This window comes from Portunus trituberculatus, chromosome 39 (assembly GCF_017591435.1).
Source record: "Portunus trituberculatus isolate SZX2019 chromosome 39, ASM1759143v1, whole genome shotgun sequence".
NCBI lineage: Eukaryota > Metazoa > Arthropoda > Malacostraca > Decapoda > Portunidae > Portunus > Portunus trituberculatus.
Genome location: NC_059293.1, coordinates 35,001 through 54,062, shown reverse-complemented (window position 1 = coordinate 54,062; position 19,062 = coordinate 35,001). Strand labels below are relative to the sequence as shown.

The 19,062-nt window shown below is 47.1% G+C and overlaps 1 protein-coding gene across 1 annotated transcript in view; it reads left to right on the top strand.

Annotated features, from left to right (window-relative positions):
• LOC123515554 (caskin-1-like) overlaps positions 1-19,062 on the top strand; it is a 113,001-nt gene that overhangs the window by 61,065 nt on the left and 32,874 nt on the right.

The following is a 19,062-nucleotide window of genomic DNA, read 5'->3' as shown; positions in this document are numbered from 1 at the left end:
TAGGGAACCAGTCAGCACACACACACACACACACACACACACACACACACACACACACACACACACACACACACACACACACAAAGAGGACAGAGATAAACCAGTATATTCAGTGGTTACGTCACAGGCTTGCAGTTGTAATGAAATCTTGTCTTTGTCCAATTGAGTTGTCTGTCTCGGTATCTCGCTCGTTAAAGAGAGGCAGATAAAGAGAAGTGTCAGAAGTGTGTGCGTGGCAAGTGCTTGTTTGGATGCGGGGCCAGTCTGAAGTGATCTGTTTGTAAGTAATGTTTGGGAAGTGGATTGACACTGATAAGTATACAAAAAAGATAAAAAAAAAGACTGGAACTCGTTTTTGGCAAGTGTTAATTGAACAAGCAGTATTATTGTCGCAGCATTAACTGTGGTGATGAAAGATAGGAGGGAGTTTTCCTTCTATGCCGCGTCCCTCCTCCAGGCGTGGTCTGAAGCTGAGGTGAGGTTAATAGTCTGGAAGGAACCCGAGGCACAGAAGGGCAGGCGAGGCAAAGCAGGACACTACATCAGCCTTTCTTGATATTCTTTTGAGGGAACGAGTACACACACACACACACACACACACACACACACACACACACACACACACACACACACACACACACACACACACACACACACACACACACTCACTCACTCACTCACTCACTCACTCACTCACTCACTCACTCACCACCTCACTCACTCACTCACTCACTCACTCACTCACTCACTCACTCCTCCTCACTCTCTCTCTCTCTCTCTCTCTCTCTCTCTCTCTCTCTCTCTCTCTCTCTCTCTCTCTCTCTCTCTCTCTCTCTCTCTCTCTCTCTCTCTCTCTCTCTCTCTCTCTCTCTCTCTCTCTCTCTCTCTCTCTCTCTCTCTCTCTCTCTGTGTGTGTGTGTGTGTGTGTAACGCCACCTGTGCCTGTGACTATCTTAAACTCCGCAGTGACTCCCAGTGACTCGCTAATCCCTCCCTGTCCAGCCTCAGTTTGCCTCACTCTTCGCTCACTCGACGTAAAGTTTAGCTCACGTCGCCCACTCTACCTACCCTTTGTCCAAGAACTTACGGCGCGGAGTGGGAAATGTAATTGCGACTGGAGAGACAACCCTTAAAGACCTGATCTCTCTTGTTTTCTTTTTTTTTTTTTTTTTTTTTTTTTTCCGTGTTCTTTTTTTAGTAGGAGTCACAAGGGGCGTGTCAATTTAACATGAATTGATACTTTGGTGCGGTGTTTATTCGCGTTAAGTATATACTGTATATTGTATTTGACGTCTATGTCCTCTCTCGCTCGCTCTTTTTTTGTGCCGTGCTATCAGGCGTGGCTTAATATAGGGAAGATTGGCGGGAATATTTTAATTATTTATACTTAGCGGGTGCATTATTCGCTCCCCCTCTTCCTCTCCTTCCCTCCTGCTGGGCCAACACACGCGACGAACGCAACATTTGGTCTGCCTGGTGCACTTATTGCCGCGGCCTCCATCCATCTCTGTCAGCTTCCCGTGTGTGTGTGTGTGTGTGTGTGTGTGTGTGTGTGTGTGTGTGTGTGTGTGTGTAATTCACCTCGGTCGCTTGCTGGTCACCAAGCCAGTCTTCCCCATTACGGAGCGAGCTCAGAGCTCATAGACCGATCTTCGGGTAGAACTGAGACCACAACAACACACAACACACAACGGGAAAGCGAGGCCACAACACCTCGAGTTACATCCCGTACCTATTTACTGCTAGGTGAACAGGGGCCACACATTAAGAGGCTTGCCCATTTGCCTCGCCGTTTACCGGGACTCGAACCCGGCCCTCTCGATTATGAGTCGAGCGTGCTAACCACTACACTACGCGGTGTGTGTGTGTGTGTGTGTGTGTGTGTGTGTGTGTGTGTGTGTGTTGTTTTATTCACCTAGTTGTAGGAAAGAGTATTTTAGTCAGCCTGTGTGTGTGTGTGTGTGTGTGTGTGTGTGTGTGTGTGTGTGTGTGTGTGTGTGTGTGTGTGTGTGTGTGTGTGTGTGTGTGTGTGTGTGTATCTGTGTTGTTTTATTCACCTAGTTGTAGGAAAGAGTATTTTAGTCAGCCTCTGTGTGTGTGTGTGTGTGTGTGTGTGTGTGTGTGTGTGTGTGTGTGTGTGTGTGTGTGTGTGTGTGTGTGTGTGTGTGTGTGCGCGCGCCTGCATTGGTCTATTTACCTAGTTGCAGCAAAAAGTATCCTAGTTAAGTTCTTTATTGTGTCTTTCTTCTTCTTTATGTGAGTGTTGGTGTATCCGTGTCTAGCTGTTTTGTTTTATTTACCTGCTTGTGGTGAAAAGCATTCTAGCCAAACTTTTTTTTCTGTAAGTGTGTGAAGGGAACATTATTTACCTCCTCTTTGCCTGGTGACCCCTGCCACGCCGTTAGCGCTGCTCAGTGCCCTCGGTGCCCTCAGTGATCCACTCGAACGTGACTAGCCGACGCCGCCGCCTGCTGGACAAAGCGACTGACCGATGTTGTGGCGGCGAAGACACAAGGAAGACTTTTTTCCCAGATTATATTTATTGTGGTACAGTTTGTGGTGTTCCGGAAGTGGAAGAATTGTTGGTGCATTTTTTTTCCCCCTTTATACTGGTTTTATTTCAATTTCCTTTAGTTCAGTTTTTGTCTTCCATTTTTTTTCTCTTTCTCTTTCGATACGCGGATTGTTGATTTGATTTGCTTCGGTACGTTCAGTTTTCACACACACACACACACACACACACACACACACACACACACACACACACACACACACACACACACACACACACACACACACACACCATAAAGCCTGGTTATGTCGCCTCTCAGCCCACCTGCGGGGAAGTAGTTTTCCACACCAGAGAATACAATGTGGTCTCTTCAGCGACTCCCTGGGATGTGTGGAGGCTGAGGGGTGTTGTGCGGGTGGCGCCGTGAACCGATCCTCTGTAGGCAGGACAAGGGACGAGAAGAGGCCGGTGATAGGTGCGGGAAGGTGAGAGCTGGTGCCTCATAAGTCTACCTTGATATTTCTGCTAATGATGTCTCAGCTGCTGCCACTACCTGGTGCGGGAGACACATTAGGGATGGAGGTCTGCCATCTGGGGCTTGGGCGGGTGTTAGTGAGCCGTCCACCGCCACGCAGTGAAACACCTGTTCTTTGATTGGACAGAATTACAATTACATATTGAAGCAAGACTGTTACGATGGTTCCAAGTGCTTCTAGACTCTAGAAGCTAACGAGCTCCATGAATGACCTCCTTGTAAGTGTCATATTACGTTTTCCTTAGTCTCGGCCTTAGTACCTGAGAGGAAAAAGATTTGAAAGACTTTTCTAACCCGCTGTGACACTCCCAGGCAAGAGTATCAGTGTGGATGCAGGGATTTTCACAGAGTAAGGACTCCCAGGAATGACCTTCAGAAACTCCTTTAATCCCGACTAGCAAAGCAGTGGACGAAAGTAAAAGGAATTTAAAGGTCTTTCTTAATCCACCTCGACACTCGCCTGCCAGGACCAAGAAAAGGACACCCCCATCCCTCCCTTTCATCCAGCTCCCTTCCCCTGCACAGACCGCGGACAGGTTCTTAACCCATTTGCCATTGGGAGACTTGGATGTGCCGTGGTGGGGAGGGGAGAGGAAAGCAATATAATGTATACACTATCTGGGGAACGTCAGAGACAGGACGCCCTTCTCTCAATTAGGGTGTGAAAGACACTCTGTCCGTCGCCTTAGAGGCCCAGTGTCCAAGGAGGAGGTGGGATGGGGTGTTGGTAATGGAGGAAGGAGAGGCGAGGAGTGATGGGTGTGTGCCGACAAGTTGTTGCTTTTCGTGTTCAGACAATTCCCTTCCAGGCTGCTTGAGGAATGTCTGGAGGAGGCAGGAGAGCCGCCGACCGCGAGGAGTTCACCTGTTGCTTTAGTGTGGCACTGCGCGGTGCTTGCTGGAAAAGATAAGAGGCAGGCCTCGCTCCGCCCGCCGCTTGTCCACCGTGTCAGATTGTGGCAACACAACTTGAATTGCAGACTTGAAGCGAGAAAATTTCAGAAAACCCACGTCACTTGGTTTGACACTGAGACAGAGACAGAGACAGTGACAGTTACAGTGACAGTGACAGAGACAGTGGGAGAGAGCGAATCTCGCCAGTCTGGATGGAGTACATAGAGTTTAGACATAGTGTATGAGAGAGAGAGAGAGAGAGAGAGAGAGAGAGTACACATTCTTTTCCCTGTACGTATTTCAAGGCCAAGTGTTGCGTTAGTGGAGCGTTCAGCGTACTGACGGTGAGCACGACCGGAGTATTTGTGAGGCCAACCAGAGTGACTAATGGAGCGTTCTGTGTTTGACGATAGGAATCCTTCATTGCTATTCGCGCGGCACTGCTCGCGACTCTCACTAGCCAGGGAGGGACAGCAGAGGAGGTGTGAGTGTGTGTGTTGGCGAGACGCTTATGACCAGCGACTGACTTACTGTTACTTACTGTATGACGGATCGACTGACTAAATGCTTGCTCATTTATGACCTGACTTACTGATTGAATAACTAACTGACTGAATTGTTTGTTTTTTATGTAAGAGAGGAAAACTGGCCTAGGGCAAAAGAAAGTTAAGTATAAAGGCCCACTTAGTTGCCTATCCTCATGCTGGCCCGAGATGAATAAAGGGATAAATGTCTTGAAACTTCCCTCTTACCTACTGAAATGCTCGCTACCGACTGACAGACTTCTTTACGCACTGAATTAGCTACATACTGACTAACTGATTGACGGACTGACTGATTGACTTGCTTAACGCCTGACTTATATATCTACTGACTCATTTTTGACTACTTTCTTTGAAATAGTTTTGGGGTCTAGAGAACTTGCTCTCTCTCTCTCTCTCTCTCTCTCTCTCTCTCTCTCTCTCTCTCTCTCTCTCTCTCTCTCTCTCTCTCTCTCTCTCTCTCTCTCTCTCTCTCTCTCTCTCTCCCTGTCCATCGGAACATTTTCTTGTGCCGTGAATGTTGACGAGAGGGAGCTGGAGCTGTGAAGGGATTAATGCACAGCGTTCCCTCACGGGCAGTTTAATAACACAGGCACCTGCAGCTAACACTCTGCCAGCTCTCCGTGTGTATCGAAGGGTTATCTTCCCGCGTCCCATCACTGCCAAGAATATCCCAGCCTATCAGTATTCTCCATCACGTGGTAGGGTGTGTCAGGTTGTTGTAATCTGCTCGTCTGTTTCGCCTGCAGGAGTCATGACAAGGCCTTGCATTGCGGCGGTGGTGGTGCTGCTGGTAACCTACGTACTTCTCTCTCTATGTACTTACGAAGATTCCTCTGCGAAAATTTCTCCCTTTGATGAATCACCTAAACCAAACCTAATTTATCACCGAGGAGGTTTTTTTTAGGGGTGGTATTGTAAATAGAATCTTCATTGCGTAGTTTGACCTGAGACAAGCTATAGGTGAATCACACACTTTTCTGTGTATTAGTTCAGGAACAACAATTTTTTACATAAGAATAACTAAATAGATTTACGAAGGCACTCAGTAAGACACCCTTCACTTTTGGTTCATGTACAAGTATCTGATAAGATTTTACGATAAAGTGTGAGGAATTGGTGGTGATGAATGGACGCAGTGTTTTCTTGGTAATCCCCGTGCAGCAAGTCATGGCGGGTGTGATAAATTGTTTCTTTGAAGAGTGAGGTGTGGCGTGTCATTGGTCACATCTGCGGGGCGGTTGGTGACACTTAGATGGATGTCAGACTTGGATGGAGCTCTGGTTGTGGTGGCAAGGGTGTCTGGTGGCGTGCAGTGGAGATGGAGGTGGAGACGGAGATGGAGGGAGGCTGAGCTCTTGGGTCAACAGTCGAGGCCTTGACAAGCCACAAGTCGCCTCAGTTTTTGGCCTTGAACCTGCTCGCTGTTTTGACGCGTCGCTACAAACACACAGTTAACGAGAGACTCGACGAGGTGCCTGACGGTGTGACGTGCTGAATGAGGACAGCTGCTCCTTGGTACGCGCGTTACATGCATATTACATGGTGAAGGGAAGGCGACGCTGTACACAGCTCCAGCACGTCCGTATCGGCCATGGCGCTCTGGATGCTGATAAGCTGGCGACGCGCCGCATCGTGGAGTCCAATTCTAAATGGACTCTGTGACGATGGTGGTCCTTAACGTCACAAGAGTCACCGGCGTGCAGGTCACCTGTGCCGTGTGGGTGGACAGGTGGCGGACAGGACACCGTGAGGGGACTCTGTTTTCCTGGTCGTCTTTGCCACGACTGCCCGGTTTGGCTACGAGTGGGCGAGCGCTGCGCCATTAATGAATGTTGGTTTGAACCCTGGACGCGGTGGTCCCATGCTGTTGTCAGTCTGAACGGACGGAAAGAGGAGAGAGAAAGATCATTCTTCCTTGCTCTCTTGTCCGGAACTTTCATCTCTACAACTGAGGTGCGTAAGAATGAATGTTGCAGAGGGGGCAGCGTGAGGCAGATGAAGCTACTTGAGGGAGCACAAAGGTTGAGGATCTGTAAGGAGAGCAATGAAATACGGCCCCTGAGGGTGAGTGCCGAGAAGCACACCGGGGCCGCGCCGCACCGCCCACCGCCGGGCAGCACTGTGGTGAGCCGCGCCGACGCCACCTCATGATCCACGATATCGCCGCGGCCGCCACTACCCAGAGCCACGTGACGCTCACCTCCCCCACACCACCACCACTACATTCGTGTGTGTACGTACTGTACATGATATAAATATAGATAGATATAGTGTGTGTGTGTGTGTGTGTGTGTGTGTGTGTGTGTGTGTGTGTGTAGTGCAGTGCAGTGCAATGTCTATAGTGTGTATATATAAGGTTCAGGCGAGGGTGGTGCGGCTGCCTTCAGGGCCCGGCCCTTAATGCCTCAGACTGCTGCTCTTCACACTTGGTTGGAGGTGTAATAATTTACAGGGTGGGCAGAAAATAGACTGCTGGAGGGCACTTGTGGTCAGCTTGATGTCGGGCCTGGCTGGAGCGCGCCGCTAGGAAAGCCCATGGGTGGAGGTGCGGGAGCAGCCTGCGGCGTGTGTCCCGTCTGTCGATACTGTTGCTTATCAAGAACCCTTGTAGCGGCGCATCGAGTACTCAAGTCAACAAACGCCACTGCTCTTCACCAAGTTGGAGCCGCCCGAGGCCGCTGAGTGAGGTGCGGGGTGGTTTGGTGTCTGCCGCGGGAAGGGAGGAATGCGTGTGTTGATACTCACCATTTTACGATACAAGATGAAAGATTATCTCGATATCCCGGCCCTTGAAAAGATGAGGAGCTGAAACAACGAAATGATTTAATCTGGTGTTTGTTGGCAAGTTGATCTATCTTGACCCATCCTTTTACATGAACAAAACATTGGAATAGCATGCACAACACGCTGTACAGATGGAAACCCCACTGAGTTGTCTTATGTACGGGAAGCTTTTCTTTTTAACAGTCAGTCCCTCCTGTTGTCACTCGCTCCCGTCCTGCCTTGCCCCGCCATGACAACCCTCCAGACGAACAGAACATGAGGACACATCACGCACCGCTGAGATCTGCACCCTTCTCAGCGGGTTTACTCCTGCAGTCTTCACTTTAACACACTAACCATGCAGCTTGTATCATCACCCGCTCCTGCCTCGCGTCCCTCCTCGCCTGCCTGTCCTAGCCTCCCTCACACATACTCCTGTGTTGAGAGCACCGCCTCGTATTTGCCTTTGCGTCACCCGGCGCTTAATGACATCATCTGCGCGCCGCTGAGGAAGGAGTGATGAAGGCACAGGTGGTGGTGAGCGTTGCCCTCCCCTCACACCTACAGCCATCCACCACTGCACTCCACCCACTCCACTCCACTCCACGCACTCCACCCACGCCAGACTCCACCCTGGCTCCCTCCACCCCTCGCACGCCCCGCACACTCCTCCCTCCCTTGTCTATCCGTGCCATCGCGACCACTTTCCTTACGCTTTATTCCCTCAGCTGTTACATCGTCATTGCCATCTTCACGCCGCCGCCCACACGCCGTCCCACACGCCTCTCACCCTCCTTGACCCGCATGCACGCCTCTCTTTCCCACTCACGCCGCCCCTTCTCACTCATGCCTCTTCTTCAAACCTTTACCTCTCTTACCTCTCTTTTCCACCCTCACCTATCCGTCCCACCCACGCCTCACCCATACACGCCTCCCTTCCCATCCACCCATGCTTCTTCGGGCCACTCATCCCTCTACCACCACCTCACCGTGACTCACACCTCGCGCTCCCTCACGAGTCACGGCAGCGTCAGTGCACTACTAGGACGCCAGACTCCACCCTGGCTCCCTCCACCCCTCGCACGCCCCGCACACTCCTCCCTCCCTTGTCTATCCGTGCCATCGCGACCACTTTCCTTACGCTTTATTCCCTCAGCTGTTACATCGTCATTGCCATCTTCACGCCGCCGCCCACACGCCGTCCCACACGCCTCTCACCCTCCTTGACCCGCATGCACGCCTCTCTTTCCCACTCACGCCGCCCCTTCTCACTCATGCCTCTTCTTCAAACCTTTACCTCTCTTACCTCTCTTTTCCACCCTCACCTATCCGTCCCACCCACGCCTCACCCATACACGCCTCCCTTCCCATCCACCCATGCTTCTTCGGGCCACTCATCCCTCTACCACCACCTCACCGTGACTCACACCTCGCGCTCCCTCACGAGTCACGGCAGCGTCAGTGCACTACTAGGACGACAACTTAAGTATTATCTCCCCGCGGTCGGTGCCTGCTTACGTTACATTATCTTGTTATTGCGTCGCTTCTCCGCCCGGCCAGCTGTTTCCTGCGTCATCGCCAATGCAGCTGAAGGTGTGGAGTTTCCTTGCATTATATCATTGACTTTATTACCGCGACCCCGTTTCGTTGCGCGCGTGGCATCAAGAGTCCTTATTCAAACACGCTTTGCTCTCTCACCACGACTATTTTCAAGGGCCACAGAGATGACTAGCGGGGTTATCAAGAGTGTCTGTCTCTCCAGTTAATAATGTGGAAATCTTGTCAATCTGTCTCTAGAACCGTGAAGACATCTTACAAAACTCGTGTAAATTTAGATAGAGACTTTTGAAATAGTGGAGGTGAAACACTGAAGTGGTTGAGAATAGGAGCTAAGATACGAGTAACAACCAAGCACTCGTGTGTCTTGGGCCCCGAATACTGTTGCTGCTCGGGCTGCTCATTGTTAAAGGGTGAAGCAAAACAACAGTATTTTCTTTATTTTTCCCCTCGCCTTTTTAGTTGTTACAGGTATTTGTCAGTCTTCCTTATACATGAAGGTAGAATCCACATACCACAGGATACACTGACACGCGCCGAGCAGTAAAGGAGAATAGATAAACAAGATGATTACAATTTTTAGGGGCCTTTGTCTTGTGAAATAGCAGACGGTGATGGTTATGGTCTTGGTGATGATGATGATGATGATGATGATGATGATGATAGTGTGTTTATTAAAGTCCTTCTATAAAAAGTAAATTGTCCTTTTGTTCAGCTACTTCTATCCATCTCTTTTCGCTAATGACATAATGAGCAGGTAAGATTTCTTTTTCGCGTCTTCTCTGAGTTGGTCACCTCAGTACACTGTAACAGATGAAGGGAAGGATAGGGAAAGGTCAGGCAAGCGTGTATTAGTCAGTGAGTGTACTAGTGGCAGTGTATTAGTCAGAGTGAGTCAGTCGTGCGTCACTACAGTAATTAGTAAGGGAACCCCGGCAGCCGCACACGCGATCTATGTACAATTTGTAGATAGAGAGGACAAGAGGTAAACGCCGTGGAAAAAAGAGCAATCTATGTCCATTCGCAATTATTATTATTATTTTTATTTTGTTTAGGGATTTCTTATGTACTAATTGGGAAAGGAGAAAGAATAACCGTTCAGTGACAATACATATTTTTTTCATCCATCTTTGTTTCTTCATGGGAGGAAGAAAATGTTAATGATCATTCTGGAAATTGCGTCATCATTTATATCCTATCTCGAATCTAATGTTGCGCTGTTTATTTCCTTCACTTTTTTCTTACTTAAGCCCTTCACAAGTCGCTTTCGTACACACACACACACACACACACACACACACACACACACACACACACACACACACACACACACGGCGTAGTGTAGTGGTTAGCACGCTCGACTCACAATCGAGAAGCCCGGGTTCGAGTCCCGGTAAGCGGCGAGGCAAATGGGCAATCCTCTTAATGTGTGGTCCCTGTTCACCTAGCAGTAAATAGGTACGGGATGTAACTCGAGGGGTTGTGGCCTCGCTTTCCCGTTGTGTGTTGTGTGTAGATGTGGTCTCAGTCCTACCCGAAGATCGGTCTATGAGCTCTGAGCTCGCTCCGTAATGGGGAAGACTGGCTGGGTGACCAGCAGGCGACCGAGGAGGTGAATTACACACACACACACACACACACACACACACACACACACACAGAGAGAGAGAGAGATAGGAAATACATTGAAAGTCTCTCTAAACCGTTCCTTTCCTTCATTGCATCTCTCTCTCTCTCTCTCTCTCTCTCTCTCTCTCTCTCTCTCTCTCTCTCTCTCTCTCTCTCTCTCTCTCTCTCTCTCTCTCTCTCTCTCTCTCTCTCTCTCTCTCTCTCTCTCCTTCACAACTCTTCTTCACGAATGCACTTGTCGTCATCGCCACCACATTTGTCTTGCCTCCCCACACTGCCGAGCCTTGCACATCTCAGCCCTGCACGCTTCCTGTTGCTGCTGTTGTTGCCTCGTTGCTGCTCCTGAGATAAACTGACTGTCACGATCTCAGTTAACATAGAGAAGCTACAAGAAAGTGTCTGGTCTGGTCTACACGAGGCAGTGCTTGTATGAATCGTACTGTGCTTCCATTTATCATTCTCATCCAGGAATCTGTCTCGTTTTCTCTTAAGCCCTTCAATACTGGGACATATTTTTACCTTGAGATATGTGAACGATTAGACCATTTTATTGACATTAGGAAAGGTCTATGGAGGTCAAAAGATTAATGGTAATAGTCTTCACTGTTTTAATCCCCCACCTGAGTTTGTGAAGCTGTACAAAATCATCAAATAGTAAGCAGAATGAATATGGAAACGCGTCATGGCACTGAAGGGGTTAAATTTGCCTAATGATTCGGCACTTAACGTGGTTACTAAGTGTGTTCCATTCATCGGTCACTGCTTGAGAACTAATTCCTTCCTGTCTCTCAGTTGACGTTGTTTTGTCGTGTCTGATGTTCGCTATCCATTAAGACTCGGTATCTATTTCCATCATTATTAGACTGTACTTTGTCTGAAGATCTTCGGGAGTGGACAAATATACCTCTTATTTCGATCATTGTGGGTGATTGTCCCTTACAAATTGTGAGTGGAAAGGTAAGGGTTGGTTGATGATTTGATCGTTATTGGACAGGTGGACTATGTGATATCCCACCTTTCTCTACTTGCACTGTTGTCTTACGGAGAAATGTTTTTTTTTTTTTTTCCGGAGTTGCGAGGAACACTATATTGCTGGCTTTTTTTTTTAACTTCATTTACTTTGACGTCGCTTCTTTTGCCTTTTGATGATATTATTTTAATATTTTGCCATTGGGTTACATAATATGACTCCAGCTTGTTTCAGTGACATTAAAATTAGTCAGTAGAATTTCCTTGCTTTGTTTTCTCCGTCGTAAGTTTTATAAACACACAGGATAGAAACGGTGTATTGCAAAAAAAAAAAAAAAAAAGAGCAAACTTTCTACGGACTTTTAAGAAACAAAGAATGATGGTGGTGGAGCGCCTGGTCTGGTCTCAGCGTCGCCGCGCGGGTGGCAAACCTCCCTCCTCTCCTCCTCTCCTCTCCTCGGGCCAGATGTTATCACTCTGGAACCAATCTTTGAGTTCTGTAGCTGTGAAGATTCCTCAATATGGAATAATGATGCGTGTGAACCGTTTCCAATCGCCGGCCATTGCATCATTACACGGATGTTGCGAGTGTTTTGCCGCGGCGGTGTGTGCTCCGCGGGACGCGAGTCAAGGAGCCGCAGCGTGTGCCACCCGCGTGCTGGCGGCGGCGAGCCACATCCTTATATGGCAGCCATTAGTGCATTCATTGGCTGTGTGGAGAGTGAACCTGCTGAGAGAGAGAGAGAGAGAGAGAGACTCAAACTTGGTGAATCACTTTATTGCCCAGATACACATATATGGCACGCGGAAGAGAGAAATGTTTTACTTAGGAACGTAATCGGCAGGATTTCACTGGTGGTGGCTGGAGCGGTAATGGTAGTGGTGGTAATTGTGGTGGTGGGCGGCAGCAGCAGCAGCAGCGTGTGTTGGGCGTGTCTGTGCGGAGCTGTGTTTGTCTTTTATCGGAGCCTCGTGTTGGCCGAGCGTGTGCGTGTTATCTGATTCACTTCCTGGAGACGAGAGGCCATGGATCCCGCCACACTTGGCTTTTATCGCCTTGTAGTGAACCAAGTGGACCGTGGTACAGGTGGTGTAGTCGAGGCGGCGGCGGGTACGAGGAGCGGGTAGTTTGTTGTGGAGGCAGAGCAAGAGACGCCACCTGCTCACTGCTAGTACCCCGCGGGAACGCTTCGGGCAAGGCTGGTGGCGAGATTCCTTGCTTCATTACTCTCATTGTCATGATTTCTCATCCTTGATGGTAGTCTTCCTGCGCACCTCAGATCAGTGCCCTCCTGATTGTATATTATTCATTTATTCACCTATGTATCTATCGGTTTTATCTATCTGTCAATTTGTTTATCTACCTAGTTTGTCATCATTTTCTCTTCTTTTTTGTGTCCTTGTTCCCTCATACATAAAGATGAATCAAATGAGCAGAAAATACAAAATCCTTTATCATGAACACGAATTTGTTAAGAAATAGTGTGGAGAGAGTTTAAAGTCTGATTCGGAAAGACTCCATGCACTAACATTGGCGGCCAAAGGAGTGAGTGAGCCACAGGTTGCAGTGTCGTAGTAGTGTCTGGCTCGCAGTTGTGTTTTCGCTCAGTAGTACCGTCAAGTTGGTCAAGTGAAGTAACAAGTGTCGCACTGTCATGGCCTGTCTATTCTTGGCCCTGGGACGTGGAGACGAGACGTGTGGCAGAATAATATCCACCCTGCCTCCGTACCTCCACCCTGCCACCCTGCCATCTTGCCACTTTGGCTCCACTCTTCATCTCGTGTTGTAGAATAATGCCCTCCATGCCTCCACTCTCCACTTTGCCACCTTGACACTGCCTCCCACCTTCCTTCCAACTCCCAACCATTTTGCTTCCACTCTTCACTCTCCTCCCTGCCACCCTGCTACGGTCTCCACTCTCCATTTCTGTCATTCTCCACTCTGCACCTTCCATCAGGGCCTCCCTCACCTCGCCACGCATTCCGCCTCCCTCTCCTCAGCAACAAGGCAAGATATTCACTTTTCCCAACATTTCCCGCCTTACAATACTTATGTGACTGGAACTCGTTTTCCGCCCCGCCCTGCGCCTCGCCAGCCCTCGCATCCCTGAACGGAAATTATGTTTTTATTCGTTTTATTCAGGTTCCAAAAGGCGTGATGTTTCTATTGTCAATACGAAGGTACCGACAAAAGATGCACAGATGCTGGAGTAGGGCAGGGGGAGCAACTTTCACCTTTCCTAGCCTGCCTCTATAGATCTTTCTTTTTTTTTTTACGTAAGAGGGGCTCTAGCCAAGGCTACCAAAAGGCAGAAGAAAAGGCCCACTGAACCTGGTGGTCCCTCCAGAAGGATTATCCCAAATTGGAAAAGTGTCTTGAAACCTCCCTCTTGAAATATTTAATCACAAGTATGAGGAAATACAGAAGCTGGCAGAAAGTTCCAGAATTCACCAGTAGTAGCCATTACGTGTGTCTGCTGTTGTGTGTGTTCTTCCCTTTGTTCTCCTCTGATGGATAAGCGTGAGGCGGCAGGCAAGTAGCCACAAAACAACAAAACAATTCTGCGTCGCAATTAAAACATTGGAGATATTGCCTCACATCCTCACCCTTATACGTATGATGTGTGTGGATCCGCCTGCCTGCCTGCCTGCCTGCCTGCCTGCCTGCCTGGCTGCCTGCTTGCCTACCTGCCCTCCTACCTGCCTGCCTGCCTTTGCTCTGAGGCTTTTCCTCGCCTCGCCGCCCCTGCTGTGTCCGTGATTCTGACTCTTAGCAGACCACGCCCTTGTCCTTCCCGTTAAATCTAAAAAAGCATGATGTGTTCCTCGTCTGAGTCAGCGATATCCTTGGAGGGAGCGCTGTCTATGGTCCGACGCGACGGTGCGATGGTGCAGGGCCGCCACCCGCTCTCCGTTCCGCGGTGTACCGATAGTGTCAAACGCCCGTATTCAGAAACGCTTTGCTCCCACGCCACAACTATTTTCAGAGACCACAGAGATGATTTGCCTGGTTCTTAAGACTGGTTTTCTTTCTGTTGATAATGTAGAAATGGTGTTAATTTGTCACTAAAACCGTAAAGACAACCTTAAAACCCCAACTGACTTAAACTAAACTTGAAATAGTGGAGATGCAGCGCAGAAGTGTTTCAGAATACTGTCCACTCACGAGAGAATGCAAAGGAAGAGCAGACAACAAGAGTCGTCATAGCCCTGACATAAAGAAAAGGAGAATATTAGAATGTAGGAAAGTCAAAATAAAGATTACTCGCCATCTCAACTAAAGTTTCCTGTTCAAGTGTATTCCTTCAGTGAGATGTATTGCCTATTATCCTTCTCCACATCCGTAGCTCGTGGTGATTCTCGTGCAGTGAGTCTTGAATCATGCTGGGGGTTGCAGGAAATTTAACCCCTTGAGTACCGTGACACGTTTCCATATTCACTCTGCTTTTATTTGCTGACTTTATACAGCTTCAGAAACTTATGTAGAGGGATTAAAATAGTGAAGACTCTGGCCATTAATCTTCTGACTTGTATAGACTCTTCCTAATGTCAATAAAATGGTCTAATCGTACTCAAATCTCAAGGTAAAAATATGTCGCAGTATCGAAGGAGTTAAAGAGATCGTGTACTTAGTTGTCTGAATATTCAAACCACACTCACAACACCAGCACTAACCCATTGTGTGTGTGTGTGTGTGTGTGTGTGTGTGTGTGTGTGTGTGTGTGTGTGTGTGTGTGTGTGTGTGTGTGTGAGCGGCTCCTCATTATGGACAGTCAGGTGGTGTTTGCCTGTCATGGCTGACTCATTGTTCCTGCAACCACCTCCTCTGCCCTCCCCTTCTCCCTTCCCCTATTCACAGCCCCGCCCTGCCTGCCTCTATCATCTCAGCTTCGCCCCTTTTTACCTTCATTGCCTCACTCTAACTTTGCTTTTCACTCTGTCAGCCTTCCTACTGACTGCTCTTCCTCCCTGTCTTGACCAAACCTTACCTTGCCTGTCTGACTCTTTAATCCCTTTAGTACCATGACGCATTTCCATTTTCATTGTGGTGACTATTTCGTAATTTTATACAGCTTCAAAAACTCGTGTGTGGGATTAAAATAGTGAAGACTGTTGCCATTAATCTTCTGACCTCCATAGACCCTTCCTATTATCAATAAAACGGTCTAATCGTACACACATCTCAGGGTAAAAAATGTGTCCTAGTATTGAAGGAGTCAACTTAGCCTTGCCGTTGTTTATCTCCTTCCACCAGCTTCACCTTGCCAGCTTGTATTGTCCCTTTACCTTGTCTCTGGTCCGGATTCAGAAACGTTTTACTCTCTCACCACAACTGTTTTCTAAGGCCACAGATGATTAGCGGGGGTTTTCAAGAGAGTTTTCAGTTAATAATGTAGAAATCTTGTCACTCTGTCTTTAGAACCGTAAAATACCCTGAAAAACTCGTGTAAATTTAGATAAAACCTTTTGGAATAGTGGAGGTGAAGCATAGAAGTGTTTGAGAGTCTTTCCCCCATGTCTCTTACCTATACCTTTGCTTGCCTGTCCTTCCCTCCTTCGTCCTACTCTGGTACTCTCTGTCTGCCTCTCCTCACACTGCCAGCCCCCATCCCTCTCTTCCTCAGTCAGCTCGACTCACCATCATTCCTTCGCTCGTCATCCACTATTTTCTGTTTTATTTTATCATCTTCCAATTTTGCAATGACGTATACCAATCTTTCTCCATCTGGTGTATCTCTCTCTCTCTCTCTCTCTCTCTCTCTCTCTCTCTCTCTCTCTCTCTCTCTCTCTCTCTCTCTCTCTCTCTCTCTCTCTCTCTCTCTCTCTCTCTCTCTCTCTCTCTCTCTCTCTCTCTCTCTCTCTCTCTCTCTCTCTCTCATCGGTGAAAAGAATAGAGCAATACTACAACCAGCTTCTGCTACTACTACTACTACTACTACTACTACTACTACTACTACTACTACTACTACTACTACTACTATTAATACTTCTACTAATACTACAACTGCAACCAATCACTATCGTCATTACTACCACGAATTACTAACACACCCAAGATAGACGCGTGATCTGAGAGAACAGTCAGACAATGCAAGGAGAGGAACGCTGTGCTTGTTGGCCTTATCAAGATGCGTGTGTCCCTCCTCCTCCTCCTCCTCCTCCTCCTCCTCCTCCTCCTCCTCCTCCAAAAAGATGGTGGCGTGGATCCCTTCCTTATTAATTATTTACAACCTCTTCAAATTCCTGCTTGCCTGATCCCTTTCCTCTTTTTCCCTCCTCTATTCCCCCTGTTTGCTGATAACCCTCACTTCACCTACCCTTACCTGTGTCTCTGTTCCTTATTCCCTTCCCTTCCCTTCCCTTCCTTCCTTCCTTATCGGGTTGTCTCTACTTCCTTCTGTTTCTTCCTTCTCCCTCGTGTCTCTTCACCTCCCTTTCCTTCTCTGTTTGCATATCCTTCCTTCCCTCCTCTCCTTGTTTATCTGTATGTATTCTCTTCCCAGCCCTATCTATGCTTGCCTCCCTCTCTTCCTCTTCTTTATACTTTCCTGCTTTTCCCTACCTACTTTCCCTCTGTTCCCTATCGGTTTTAAATACATCCATCCTATTCCTTCTTCTCCTTCGTTTCCCGCTTCCTTCCCAGCCTCGCCTCGCCTATACTCTTCCTCTTCCCCTCCCTGTCACTTCTTTTCTTCCAACTGTCCATCAAAGCTCACGAAAACTCTCCAGGTAGGTTACTGCTGGTTTTGTCTGTCCGGGAGGCGGTTCAGGGTAGTGTGGCTGAGATCGCGTGCGTGGCGGCTGTGTAAGGCGGAGTGCAGGCCAAGCAGACTTTACCCCTTAAATACTGAGGCGCATTTTTACCTTGATTTCATTTGCATTGGGAAGTGTCTATGTAGGCCAAAAGGTTAATGGCCAGAGTTTTTGCTATTTTAATCCCAACATATGTTTCTGAAGCTGTGTAAAATCGTCAAATAGTAACCAGAATGAATATGGAAACGTGTCATGGTATTGAAAGGGTTAAATACTGAGGCGCATTTTTACCTTGATTCTTGGGTATGATTAGACGATTTTATTTGTATTGGGAAGTGTCTATGGAGGTCAGAAAATTAATGGCGACAGTCTCCACTATTTTAATCTCCCACATGAGTTTCTGAAGCTGTGTAAGATCGCCAAATAGTAATCAGAATAAATATAAAGTAATACGTCATGGTACTGTAGACATTAACCCCTTCAGTACTGGGACACATTTTTACCTTGAGATTTGTGTACGATTTGACCATTTTATTGATATTAGGAAGTGTTTATGGAGGTCAAAGAGGATAAATGGCCACTGTCTTCACCATTGTAATCTCTCACATGAGTTTCTGAAGCCGTGTAAAGTCGCCAAGTAGTAACCAAAATGAATATGGAAACGCGTCATGCTATACTGAAGACATTAATACTTGTAAGGGAAGGGACATGGGCCAAGAGATACGGTATAAGATGAACGAAGTAAAGAAAAAGAGATGTAGAAAATTTGCATCATTTATTACTTGCAAAATCAGAGATGTCTTTCTTTTTCTATCTTTTGTGTTTTATCATTGGTGATTGTAGTGGTAGTAGTAGTAGTAGTAGTAGTAGTAGTAGTAGTAGTAGTAGTAGTTTTGTAGAAGTAGTAGTAGTAATAGTAAAAGTAGTAATTTATGTTGTAGTCATTGTTGCTATTGCTGCATTAATCTTCCTCCTCCTCCTCCTCCTCCTCCTCCTCCTCCTCATCATCATCATCATCATCATCATCATCATCATCATCAAATCCAGTGGTAGACAGCGCAGTGGCCAGTAACCCAAATAGTCTGCCTGCCGAGCGTGAATCAGAATAAAAATATGTCTTTGCCTGAGCAGAGAGAGAGAGAGAGAGAGAGTTATTGGGAAACTTTAATTGCCTCGTTAGTCAGGAAATAATTGGGTTGATATTTACCATCCTCTCTCTCTCTCTCTCTCTCTCTCTCTCTCTCTCTCTCTCTCTCTCTCTCTCTCTCTCTCTCTCTCTCTCTCTCTCTCTCTCTCTCTCTCTCTCTTGAAGGTCTTGGTGGAGAGAAACTTGATTAACGCTCCTGTTTTTTTTTTTTTTTTTTCAATCTTTCCTCTTCCTTTTTTTTGTAATCTTCCCTCTTCTTCCTTTTTTTATCTTCCCTCTTCCTTTTTTTCTTTTTTTTCAAATCTTCCCTCTTTTTTTTTAATCTTCCCTCTTCTTCCTTTTTTTTTAATCTTCCCTCCTCTTCCTTTTTTTCGGTACATAGAGAAATAAGATTTTGTGTTACTTGTATTGGACTTTTCTTATTTGTTTTTTTATCTTATTTATTTATTCATATTTTTTGTGTGTTTAGATGAAAGAAATCTTATACTGAAGCATTTTATTTTATTCACGTCTCTTTTTTTTCGTGTTTACTGGAAAGGAAACGTGTTAGTAGCCTGTCTCTGTACACTTTTCTTTTTCATAATCGTTTATTAGAAAGCTAACTTACTTCTTTTATTATTTTACATTCCTATTATTATTTTTTAATTAATTTTTTATATAATTGTTTTTTTTTCTCTTTTTTAACCCCTTTAGTACCAGAACGCGTTTTCATTTTCATTCATTGGTGTTTTATACAGCTTCAGTAACTTATTTGGAG